Consider the following 12,225-nt stretch of genomic DNA (forward strand, 5'->3'; position numbering starts at 1 on the left):
GCCATGGTTTGGATTTAGGAGGAGAGTGATAAGAGGGATGTTTCAGCTGCTGCAGAGCAGGGCTCACACAGAGCCAAGACCTTTTCAGCTCCTCACGCTGCCCTGCCAGCAGGGAGGCTGGGGGTGCACCAGGAGCTGACGGGGGAACAGCCTGCACAGGTGACCCAACTGGCCAGAGGGACATCACATCCCAGCAGGCATTGTGCTCATCAGTAAAACGAGGGGAGTTGGCCAGGGTGGCTGTTCTTTCTTAGGGAGTGGCTGGGCATTGTTCAGTGGGGGGGAGCAATTGTGTTGTGCATGGCTTACTTTGTGCAGGGCCTTTTCTGCCCTGTTCCACTGTCTTTATTTCAACCCATGGGTTTTGCTTTTTTATTATTATTATTTCATTTTTCTGATTCTCTCTCCAGTCCTACTGGAGGAGAGTGAGTGATCAGCTGTGTGGTGCTTAGCTGCCTGCTGGGATAAACCACAACAGTTCTTTCTGGTGTCCAATATAGGGCTTGGGATAAGAATAGATCTGACCAGAGTGTCAGAGAGAACACATTTGCTTATTATATTTGTTTAATAGCTGCTGGCTGTGATGTTGATTTATTGGCTCTCAAAGTCACGTATTATAACCCCTTACTTGCTATATATGCTATATGCTCCCAGTTGTGCTGTTTATCATCTCTGGGGCCTGGTTTAAGGTTGCTTTTAATTTTATCACTTTGCTGTACAGTGTAACACTGGCTCATGACATGATAAAATTTCCAGTCATGAGCCTAATCTGGCATTTGTATTCAGCATTGCCGTCATCCTCATACTTTGAGAACAATCTCTTGGAAACTATTAACAGTTCTACTCTTCACCTTTTCTCCTTAGAGGGCCGATCTATGGAGGGAGAGAAGGGAGGACACTTTGCTCTGCTCTTTCACCTTCCCTTACTCCTTCATCTTCCTCTACTCCAGGCTAGTTGAGAATTTTGAATATCCTTCAAAGCAGCATGATCATACTGCTATGTCTCCAGAACATGTTTTTGTTTTTGTCTAAGGTTAAATAACTATTTAAGAATACTACCCAGAGATCTGCCCCAAGGCTGGATGGTTATAGCAAAGTATGTGTGAGGGTATAGGCAGGTACATATCACAGTTGTCACCTCTGATGGTTTGGGAATTTACCCCTGATCAATTGTGGAATTATAAAAACCTGATAGAATGTTTTAAAAAGGTGTGCCCCAACCCCAGCAATGACAGGGATTCACAGTTCTCTGCATTGTGCTGAGATCTGGCCTGTGCCTATCAAACAATAGTTACCAATATTACTCATTCTGATCTTGATAAAGGGACCTCTGATTTGCATTTACAAGAACTGAGTAACGAATGCTGTGAGCAGGACTAGAGGGGCCCTGCCTCCAGCCAGGCAGAGTAAAGGGACGACCGGATTTACTGGACCATGTGTGTTCTTTGACCTGTCACATCAGACCCACAGGAGTACAAGGCTCTAGTGGACACTGGTGCACAGTGTACCCTGACACCATCAAGCCACAGAGGGGCAGAATCTATCTTGATCAATGGTGTTGGAGGCCGAAGTGAGCCTAACTGGGAATGGGTAGCAAAAGCACCCTATCGTGACTGGCCTGGAGGCCCCATGCATCCTTGGCATAGACTGCCTCAGGAGAGGGTACTTCAAGGACCCGAAGGTACCAGTGGGCTTTTGGCATAATGCCTTGGAGACAGATCAAACAGCTGTCTGCTTTGCCTGGTCTCTCAGAGGGCCCTTCTGTTGTGGAGTTGCTAAGTTTGAAGAAGAGCAGGTGCTGATGACTACCACAACAGCGTACCGGTGTCAATATCACACGGAGACTCTGATTCCCATCCTTAAGCTGATTCATGGAGGCTGGTGCCTCCTCTGCTGGCATGAAGAGCAGACATCTGGGCTGTTCATGTCTGTGCTGCTGGGGATTCCTCTGGCCAGGAAAGGAGCTTGGACGCTGGTGCCTGTGCTGGCATGCAAGTGGGAATGTCTTCTCCTGGAAGTGAAGCTCCCTCCCTGTGTCCTGGTGGTGTGAGCCTCTGCTCCAACAGCCATTCTTTGTGTTTGGTGCCCAGTGCCACGACTCTGCCTGGCAGGAGGTTCCCAGTGCTGTGTCTCCAGCAGGGATTTTGCAGCCTGTTTGTGGGGAAAGAAAGGCTTTACTGGGAGGACTTGGGGTTTTTAAAGTGCTTTTCTGGGCTGAACCCAATAGTTACCCACAAGAGTGTTGTTTTCAGCTCTTTGTTGTGCTCAATTAGCTGCGTCTTCAGAGACCTCACCATAAAACCTCAGGAAGCTCTCATTGTAGAGAGCTGAGTGTCTTCCTGCCCATCCATTAGCTTACGTGGCTTTTAACAGCAAATGTTTCCACAAGGAAGCAGTCATAAAATCATATGGTATGCCTGGTTCTTACCCATTTTTAGCCATGGTGAGACTGAGCATGGGCCTGTGCACAGCCGGGGTATCCCACAGCTTCCAAACCTGCGGCTCACTGCACCCTATCTCACAAAATCTCCCAATATCTCTTGCCCATGTTTCTTGTACCCTGCTGGTAATTGCTTTTATGGCATGTGCATCCACACTTTGCTTTACTGCTGCCATGCTATGCAGGAATGGAGCCGCAGCATTAATCATGAGAGCTTTTTTGGATGAGTGACTGAGGCTGAGGACAAGTGACTGACTCAGCCCGAGCATCATGTTTCCACAGCTTTGGTGGGCAACAGCAGTGCTTTCTGGAAGTGATTGCAAACCCAGCCTGCAGAGCTCAAATACACACAGGATGTGCATGCTGTGGGATACTCTACAGAAGCAGGCGTGCACGCCCAGGGCATGGAAGAGGCTTGAGAAAAATACAGAGTGGGCAGAAATATTAAGTGATGCATGTGCAAACTGTATAGCCAAACTGTATAGCTGAACAGTGGAGAGCTGATGGAAATCAATAGTCATTTTTTTACACTATTTTTTGCCTCATCTCAGCTATTCCCCTCTCATGCTGGCCTTTTTCTTTATGTATTCAGGCATCCCTGGAAACATAGTTTAATCCTTCTTTTCCAGAGTCCAGCAGCGGGATGGGTCCTTGTGCATTCTCCTGGCTTTTCCTTGGTCCTCTTTCCTTCTCCTGTGCCGCTCTTGATTAATGCAGTTATTCTAACTTCCTGAAGGAGAAAGTTGGTATAAAGCCAGCCTTGGAAAGTTGGAAAACCTGTGGCTGCTCTGGTTCAGCCCCTGGGCACACTGGCCTGTCTTCTTTGATGGGAGAGAAAAAGAGCCCTGCTTACTTCAGAGTGCCAATGAGATGCCCTAAGTACAAGAAGAGCTGCAGCTCCCTTCACTGGTGGTGCAGGAGATGCCCAGCATCAGGTCCCAGGGCAGTGAGAGGATATGTACAGGTCATCTATCTCCAGCTGCAGCCTTTCTTGCAGATATTTAATACCTGAAATACTAAGGTAAGGAAGGAGGTTTCTGAAGCCCTATAAAATTTCCAGGAAAACAGAACATTATTTTGGGGAAACATCAGAACTGCAATGTAAGAGCTGATGATAATGAGTGAATGTAGGCTCACGTGAAGACATGGGTCCATTGTTGGGGGGTTGTAGAACAGTGCATACAGAGCCATGCAAATGATATCCTCTTTTAGTCAGCTTTGAAAAAATTGAGAAAAGTTCTGCTCTGATTCAAAGCAGTTAAAAAAAACATACCAGGTGGAAAAATAAAAAGTAAAGAAAAATGTTTTAGATCTAATTAAATACTTTGCTCAGCCTAAAAAACAATGCTTGTCTTCTCTTTTTTTCTCTCCTTCTTTTCTCTCTTTTCTTCCTGTTCTTGTCTAAGACCAAAAAAAAAAAAAAAAAGATTAAAAATGCCTGGAAGAAGTTTCACTTTCTCAGATTCTTTTCTTTTATTTTCCACTTTGTTTTTGGCATGAAGAACTTGAAATCCACAACATGTTTTATTGGCATCAAATCTGCACTTTGTGATGGGAAAAGCATACTCTGTTTAATTTTATTTTTGGATTATTTTTTCCTCCCAGCCTCTTGCTTGCTGCATGCACCGGGTGTGTTATAGCCTGTCTCCCAGACTGCTTCTAGCTTTCCTCCCTGCCGGTTCCCCTCCCTGGAGCCAGGAGTTAACCACAGCAAAGCTGCCCATAGCAGAGCAAACAGCCCTCAGCCCTCTGCAGATGCAGCCCTGGGCCCTGCACATATTTCTCACGAGTTGGTCAAAAGTGGGGCCGCGACCCCACTGCCTACCTGCTGCTCTCATGTGCCTAGCACTTCTATCACTTTCACTTTTCTGATTTATTTCTTTGAATTATTTTCAACATTATGAAGCCAAATCTTTAAGGCTCTGTGTGTATTTACAGTGGTCTGATTTCTCCTGCTGTGTAATGGCATTAATACTCCTTAGTATTACCAGTTTTGATTCTGTGCTCTATGCCTTTTCATTTTCCCAAATCCAATAGACAAGTGTAAAACTTCTTCTTCATGAAACTTGCCGCCTATGTGTTTCAAGAAATACACAGGCTGTTTCCACAGGGTCAGGCATAAGCCTCCAGCACATTAGTCACAGTGACCTCCTTTTTGCCTTGCCATTCCCGAAGTTAGAAAATGTGCTGCTGCCACCCATGTGGCTGGAATGGGGGAAGATCCAGGCTGAGGCAGGTGGGAGCCATCAGTGCAAGGACCTTGATGGTGACTGGGTCTGAAAGGGCTCCTCTAAGGCACTGTTTTTGACCACAAAATGCGTTCCCCAAAAACTCAGACTAGACCAGTACAATGAAACTACATAATGAAAATGTCTGGTAAAGCATCTTTAGGAAGATTCCTGTTTGCATGAAAGTGTTTGCATTAAGCAAAATTTGAGTTTCACTAAAAATAATTTTTAAAGTTATTTCTTCTGGCCACGAGAGTCTGCGTGCGCTGAACACTGCCATCCTATGGGGAGAGGGGAGCAGAGGGGTGACCATCTGCTATCACTGCAGGTTGCGTTTTTTACTTCCCCACTCTCCCACTCCGCCCCTTTTTTTTTTTTCCCATCAGAAGCATGGCCTGATGGAGCATGGTTTTTCATCTTTGTATCCTGAGAGTCTACAGGTCAAAGGATGAATGGCTCTAGCCCCTGCTAATTGCAGGGACATGGCCACCATACATAGGCTGAGACACTCACTTTCTCTCATTCACTCTCTTTTCTCCCCAGGAAGAAGCCAGAGAGTTAAGCACAATGACTTTTTGGCCAAACCTGCTTGTCTCCTCCAGCTGAGGCACAGGGAGCTGTGCCCACCCACCTGCAGCAAGGTGGGTCCCACCTTGCCACAGGTGGGACGTGATTTTGAAGCAGCTCCAGGCAAAAGGTGGTGGCACAGCCAGAGCTGTGTGAGACAGGAAAGTTGTGCTGGAGCTCCAGGGGTTGGTGAAAGGCAGGGTCTGCCCAGGTGGGTTTTCTGTGTGCTTGATTTTCTGGAGAGTGTTTGGGAAGGTTCATGCACATGGTTGATTGCAAGTCTGCCAGGAACATGTACAATAACACCGTAGTGCCTTGTATAAGATGGCTTGCTCTTTTACTTATTTTGTTGAGGTTTTAAAATATTTCTGCAAAGCCCGTTGATGCAGCTGCAGCTTTCTATTTCCTTCTCTTGATAAACCATTGGAACTTTGCACAGAAAGCATCTGTGTAGTATAGCCACAGAGACAACCAAAACTCAGGGGGATTAATCAGATAAAGCATGTGACTTCCCTTGAATGAATATGAGGGAATTTATTGTCTGCTGAATAGATGCAACTTCATCTGTTGTTTCTTAAAACACAAGACCCTGACAGCCTGCTTTCACCTGTGTTAACTCAAAACTTTCCTTAATCTGTCATAGCCCCTCCTACACATGATGTTCACCTCTGTTCCTGTGCAATGTGTGAAGCATCATGTCCCTTTATTCATCAAGCACTTGAATGTTGTGTCAACGTTTTGGGGTAAAACCAGGTATTCTTGGTTTGCGTGTCTGAGAAATAAGGCTTTCAGGTGACTGTGGAAGCTGTGTGCATTTCATCTTGGTCTGCTGGACTTTCCAGTGTGAGACTTTTTCAGTTGGGCTGCTCCTTTGTTTCTTTGCCACTCATTTAAATGACTGCATTTTCTCTCCTCTGTTAATCTCTTACTCCCATTTTCCATCCTGGCCCCCTCTGTGGTGCTTCTGACATTGGTACCAGATGTGATTCGCAATAGCTTATTGCTGCAGTGTGGGTGACCTTACTTGGGGTAACCTTCCCCACCCATTGCCTATAGAAGTGGCCAAGCTTTTCATGAGGTGGGAGGTTGGCTAGGTTGTGGGATTGTTTTGCCTCTGCTCTGTAGTGCTAAAGTTTCCACTCTTGCTGAAGTTTAATCATTAACCTGGCCAGTACCATGCTTGCTGGCTGTTTGCTTTGCTCTCTCCATACCAAAATGCAAGGCTTCGCTGCATGTCATTAGCACTCACCTGGGCTGAGGGCTAGGCTTGACAGGTTCTGCTCCTGCTTACACCTGTAGCTGTGGCTGAGCATGGATAAGAGACTGATGTCTTCAGCTGCTTGATCCTGTCCTCCTTGGCTCTGCCAGGCTGAGTCCCACGTAGTCCCTCCCTGTCCCTGCAGAGCTGGGACAACCAGGCATGGGACAACAGGGGTGGCTGGGCTGCTGGATGGAACAGCTGGGGGCTGCAGCAGGGTTTGTGCCTTGAATGCCACTGGGGCAGTGATGGTGGTATGTCAGAAGTTACCTGTGGTGGCATTGGGTAATGCCAATCACACCCCACCATAGTACGCTCTGGGTGGTTGTTCCTTGTGATCATCCAGTGCACCTCTTTCTCCAGGGGACCATCCCTTTCCACCTGCTTTCCTATTTTGTTGGGTTGCCCAGCTAGGACTGCAGTGGCCACATCTTGTTGTTACCCATTAGCCCTACTGCTTCCATCTCTCACTCACTGTGGCCTCCTCAAGCAAAGGTGGCCCTATTCTGAAAAATGGAGTCTTGGAGAACAGCGGGTGCTAGTGGCACCCAGCTCATATGGTCATCAGTATCTGTCCGTCTTCCATAAAAGTTGTGTGCTCTTTCTATTCTTCTTTGCCTCCCATAAGGGTTTGCACTGAAGTTTTCTACCCTATGGCTATCTGGCAGCACAATGTCCTATGCTTATAGAAATCAGATAAAGCCTCAACAGAAAGGAAATATAGGTTAAATAGCTACCTGGTGGTTCTCAGGTAACCACAGCTGCCAAGAGCCATGGGTGTTTGGGGAGACCTGGCCTGGTTGTCATGGGTTAGTGGTGTGTTCTTCAGGTTGTTTCCATGGCCGTAACGTCACATCGTGGAGCTGTTCTAGGCAGTACTGCCCAGCGAGTGGTATTGATAAGTTTCACAGCGGGCCTGATACCATTTTGGTAATTTAGATCTGCAAACATCTACCTAAAGCATGTGTTTGTTTTTCCATGAATAAATTTAGGCAGCCTGTAACAAGAGCTGGCCTGAACTCAAAGAATTGTGCTTTCCAGAAGACGAAGGTAGTGCTTTGTTAAATTTGTTATATTCAAATGTTTAATACTTCAAACTGCTCAGATGAGGGGAAGGGATCTAGTTTTTGTGAGAAACTCCTTAGAAATTAAGTTAGTGTCCAAAATACACAGTCTTCTGAGTGGTACAGGGTTGGCCAGCCCAGCTGGTGTAAATATATGTGAAACATAGCGAATCTGGGCAATGAAGCAAGGTGAGGTCTGGATGTGGTGGGGATGCCCAGCCCCTGGCTGGGCCGGGCAGCTGGCACCTCGCTGTCAGCAGGGTCCCCACATGAGGCTGATTCTGCAGAGACGGAGAGATGCTCTGCTCCCGTGGGCCTCTCTGACATGTCTTGATCATGACAACATGATTTATGCTCTCTATAAATGTCCCTCTGGCAGAGGAAATTATGTGCTGGATGACATTTTCCAGATGGCCTCAGGCTCGCTGGTAAGATGCTTCCCTGGCATTATAGGGAAAGGAAAGAAAACAGTCTGCAGACCCACACAGGGTTTTACAAGTGACTTCAAAGTCACTTTGTGCTGATCCCTGTTCCCAGGACATGGCAGAAAGAGATGGGTCCCCCTCCTGCTTCCCGTGCATGTTGCAATCCCCCGGTTGAAACCCAACACCCCTTGAAGCCCGCATACCGCAGAACCAATGCCATGCTGCATAAATAAAGGAAAAACAAAAACAAAACAAAACAAACAAACAAAAAAAACACCACAACAGTAAGGATGTGAAGTCCTCATTTTTCTTCAGAAAACTTCTTAAAGATGTGGGGAGGACTTGGGGGTGGGGAGGAGGTATGAGAAACTGAAAACTTTGCTCATGTTCCTGGGTACGGTATTTTTTTTTTTTTTGCTTTGATTTGCGAAAATCAGACTCTATAACGTCGGAATAGTTATAAAGCTGGTATGTTTATTCAGCACTTCGCACACACGCTGGGTGCAAGGGGGATAGCTCCACCTAACTTGCGGTCCAATAGCTACTGACAGTGTGCTTATATTTATAGGATATATTTATACATATTCTTTTCATTTCCCATAAGTCTCTTGCATCAGGTCTCCAAAGAATCAGTAACATAGGTTCTGTCACTATTCGTATCCATACTGGAGTCCTTGAGTTGTCATCCAGTGTACTCTGGTAGTGGTCTTCTGTTGAAGGTCGTAAGTCTTCCTCACTGCTAATATTCTGACCTTTCCTGCCTTTGACAGCTTCAGCAGTCAAGCCAGTTCTTGCTGGTTCCTTTACCTATGCATGCAGTCTTTTCCTCCCTTATCTTTGGGGTCATTAACATACAATTGTGCTAGCTAAGATCTAGGAATCAACATCCTTTATCTTGTTCCCTGTCTCAGCTTCTTACACTTGCTTCAAGATTCAGGACTAAGGAAGGAAGTCATTTAAAAGATACCTTCACAGTCCGAAATGCCTTGTGTTTCCCCAAAGCCATTGACAGGAGTGTTTTGGCCAGCCTGGCATGACGGCCCCTCTGCAGTGCACTGCCACGAAGCTGCTGAGTGGAGCCATCTGCCCGCTGCGGAGCAAAGTGAGGGGATGCATGGTGGGTGAGCCGTGGGCCACAGCAGGTTGGAGGGACAGGCAGACAAGAGATTCCTTCCTCGTCCTCCTGTGCCCAGCAAGCGATGGAGTTTTTACCCCCTCTTTCCAGTGCAGTGCCAAGGGCCAAAGCCAGACCTGCACAGCACTTTTCAAAAAAAAAAAAAGAACAAACAACAACAACAAAACTACAACCCAAACTGAAGCCCGATACAATGAATGGAGAATATGCTGGGGTTATTGGAAGACTACCAAACTTCAAGGAGAGGATGAGATGCAGAAAATGCTGCCAAATCCCAAGCAGGTTGTCTGCTGGAGACCAGAAAAACCTCTACCAAGGCAAGCAGTTTTGTATAGGAACAAAAGGGCTCTGTTTTGCTAGTTAAATACTTACCTTAAACTTGATAAGTGCTCTGTGTTGGCATTGTTAGCCGCAGGGGGAGAAAATGTCTTCCATAATGATGTTTCCCCTGGCATTTCGACAGGTCTTTTTGCAATGTTGACATGCCTCATCTCATGTCTGGGTCTGTTTCACTGGAGGCAGGTCAGTCCTGGTTGTTTTTGGTGACGTGGGGGTTCCGGCTTGCATGGCACTGCCAGCACATGGCTAGGGCAATGCTTAAGCGTCTGCTGGTCTTTAAGACCAAGGTCCTGAACTTGTGCTCAGGAGGCCTGGGCATCATCCTAGCTGGAGCAGGAGGGGCTGAGCAGGGATGCTGCGAGCAGGAAAAGCGGGCGGCTCATCTGGAAGTTGCAAATACCAGAAAGCCCCTATGGATCCTAGGAAGTTGGCATGGCAAAAGCCCTTTTCATACCGAAAAGGTGCATCTGCTTCAAACTGACAGCGGCAGCAGATCAGTGAAGAATCAGGCTGATTTTTGAAAATGGACCTTCTGCATCCACCTAGGTACATAGTCCTAAATGTATTTTACTTCTCAATAGCCTGAGTGCAAAATAATTTGCATTCTAAGTGTAACATTAAACTCAACAAAGATCTTTAAAGAATATATCCAACAAACTGCTTCATCACTGGCCTTTCTGCCTGGGGGGGGGGGGGGGCATCATTTGTTCTCATTGTATTCTGTGTTAACCCTATCTACATCCCAAAGAAGTTTAAGCTGTACAGTTCAACAGGAGTGCTTTATTGCATGCAGTGCTGGAAATGGAAGATGCTTCTGCTGCTTTTCTCAAATTTGGGAAAGCCCTGTGTCCTGCCCCTGGGAGGAGGTGTCCAGCGAGCGGTGGGTGGCAAATACTGACCCTGGTGGCTCTGTGACCACCGTACAGCTTTACAGCTTTGGACACTCGTTATCAGCTACAACATTGGTAGAGTCATTTTGGGATTTTCTGTCAATTTTGGCTTTTATGACTTTTTTTTTCAAAGTGGGCTGCTAGCAGGAAAGAGTAAATTTTAGTGAATATCCAAATTAAAAGAAAGCATGATGCAGGGAAGTAAAGGTTGGCCAAAAAAATAATTTAAAAAAATATCCAAATTTGACTCCTCCTAACCAAAAATTTTCCCTGCAACTGAAAACAATTATTCCTTTTGAAACATTTCTTCATTTTTGATATTTAAATGTTACACAAGTTGAAGATTTTTTGATGCAATTGGCAGAAAACGTTTTAGTATGATTCAATGCAATTTGGTGCAGATTATTAATTCAACTCTCTTTGGTCTCAGGCCAGGGAAACCTTTTGCAATCTCAAACTCTCACAGACGGAAAACATCTGTGATTTCCGCACACCCCATCTATTTCAGCTCTTCTTGCAGCTCCCCACAGCCAAACATAGATGCATTGGTGTTGTTCATACTTATTCCTGTCCTGAGTGAGCATACCAGGGTAAAAGCTGAAGCGGATATGCACTTGGGCCATTTTTGTGGAAGCCAGAAGGCTTCTGGCTGTTAGTCCATATGGAGGCTCTTATGCCTGCAGTATCAGAGCTCCCTTCGGGTTTAAATTATGAAGCAAACATCCTGCCTTCTTTCTGGAGGTAACGTGTTGTTCCAGTTCTCCTCTTTTTACATTTTCATTTCTAAGCTTTACATTGTAATCGTGGTTGACTCAACTGGCAAAAATTATCTGGTGAGCACCAATCAATAAATGTGATACCGCCCCAGGGGCACTGAGCTAATGCTTCTAAAAGGTTTTCTTCCTATCTGCCAACTATGCTTCTCTCTGCAACTTCTTTTCAAGGGGTGAGCACCTGCTAGCAGAGCCATTCAACTCTTTTCTTCATTCCTTTCTGCAAAAATCTGATCATGAAAGCCTGGCAGTGGGGATGCGCTCGAGTTCCTGTCACATTGTGGCCAAGCAGGATGGTGGAAGCAGGTGGCACGGTTCGGGCCTGCTGTCTGGAGAGGTGCTGGTGGCTGGTCCCTCAGCTACAGTCCATCCCTTGAGGTGAGGCACCTATAACAGTAGTGACGTCCATAACCAACACCGTGAGGGCTTAATGACCCCTCTGCTGCCCTCCATGCATTTCTCCCCACCTTCAGCAAGTTGACTTATGGTGCATGCTGAGAGGCCAGGGTCGTGACTACTTCCACGGAGACAGACTTGGCACAAGCCCTTTGTGAGGTTGGACTTCTCTGCCAGCAGGGCTGTCACTGGGCCAGCACACTGGTTTTGAATGAGGGATGAGGGTGAAGCCAACCATGTTGCCGTGCCTGTCCCCTCCCTTCAAACCCAAGCTGCCAAACTGGCTGGCAGAGGAGGCAGGAAACTGAAGTCAAGTCAAAACCAGTCTGAAAGCCCTCAAAAACTGTCGTGTTCACGCAGGTGAGTTGCGGTTGTGATATGAGCTCACTGGAAGCAATTCTGCTCCTTTCCTGTGATGTGCTTTGGGAGGGTTATTTGCATGGTCCCACACTGTTTGCAATGGATGTGGGGTGGTAATTTGCCTTCTGCAGCCTCTTTCGTCTCTCTGAGATGTGACCAGGCTCCAAATTGCATCCAGGCCTGGGCTGGATCATGGCTGCCTCCGAGCACATGGGCAGCTCTGTCCCTTGTGTGCTGGCACAGGGAGAGGATCACAGGAGTGTGAACATCCATTGCCACTCCTTAAGCCTAAAGCCTGTCTCCTTACGCCTAAATTCTGCCCAGTGAGGATGGTGAAAAATATCAGGCCT

Source organism: Oxyura jamaicensis, chromosome 1 (assembly GCF_011077185.1).
Source record: "Oxyura jamaicensis isolate SHBP4307 breed ruddy duck chromosome 1, BPBGC_Ojam_1.0, whole genome shotgun sequence".
Lineage (NCBI taxonomy): Eukaryota > Metazoa > Chordata > Aves > Anseriformes > Anatidae > Oxyura > Oxyura jamaicensis.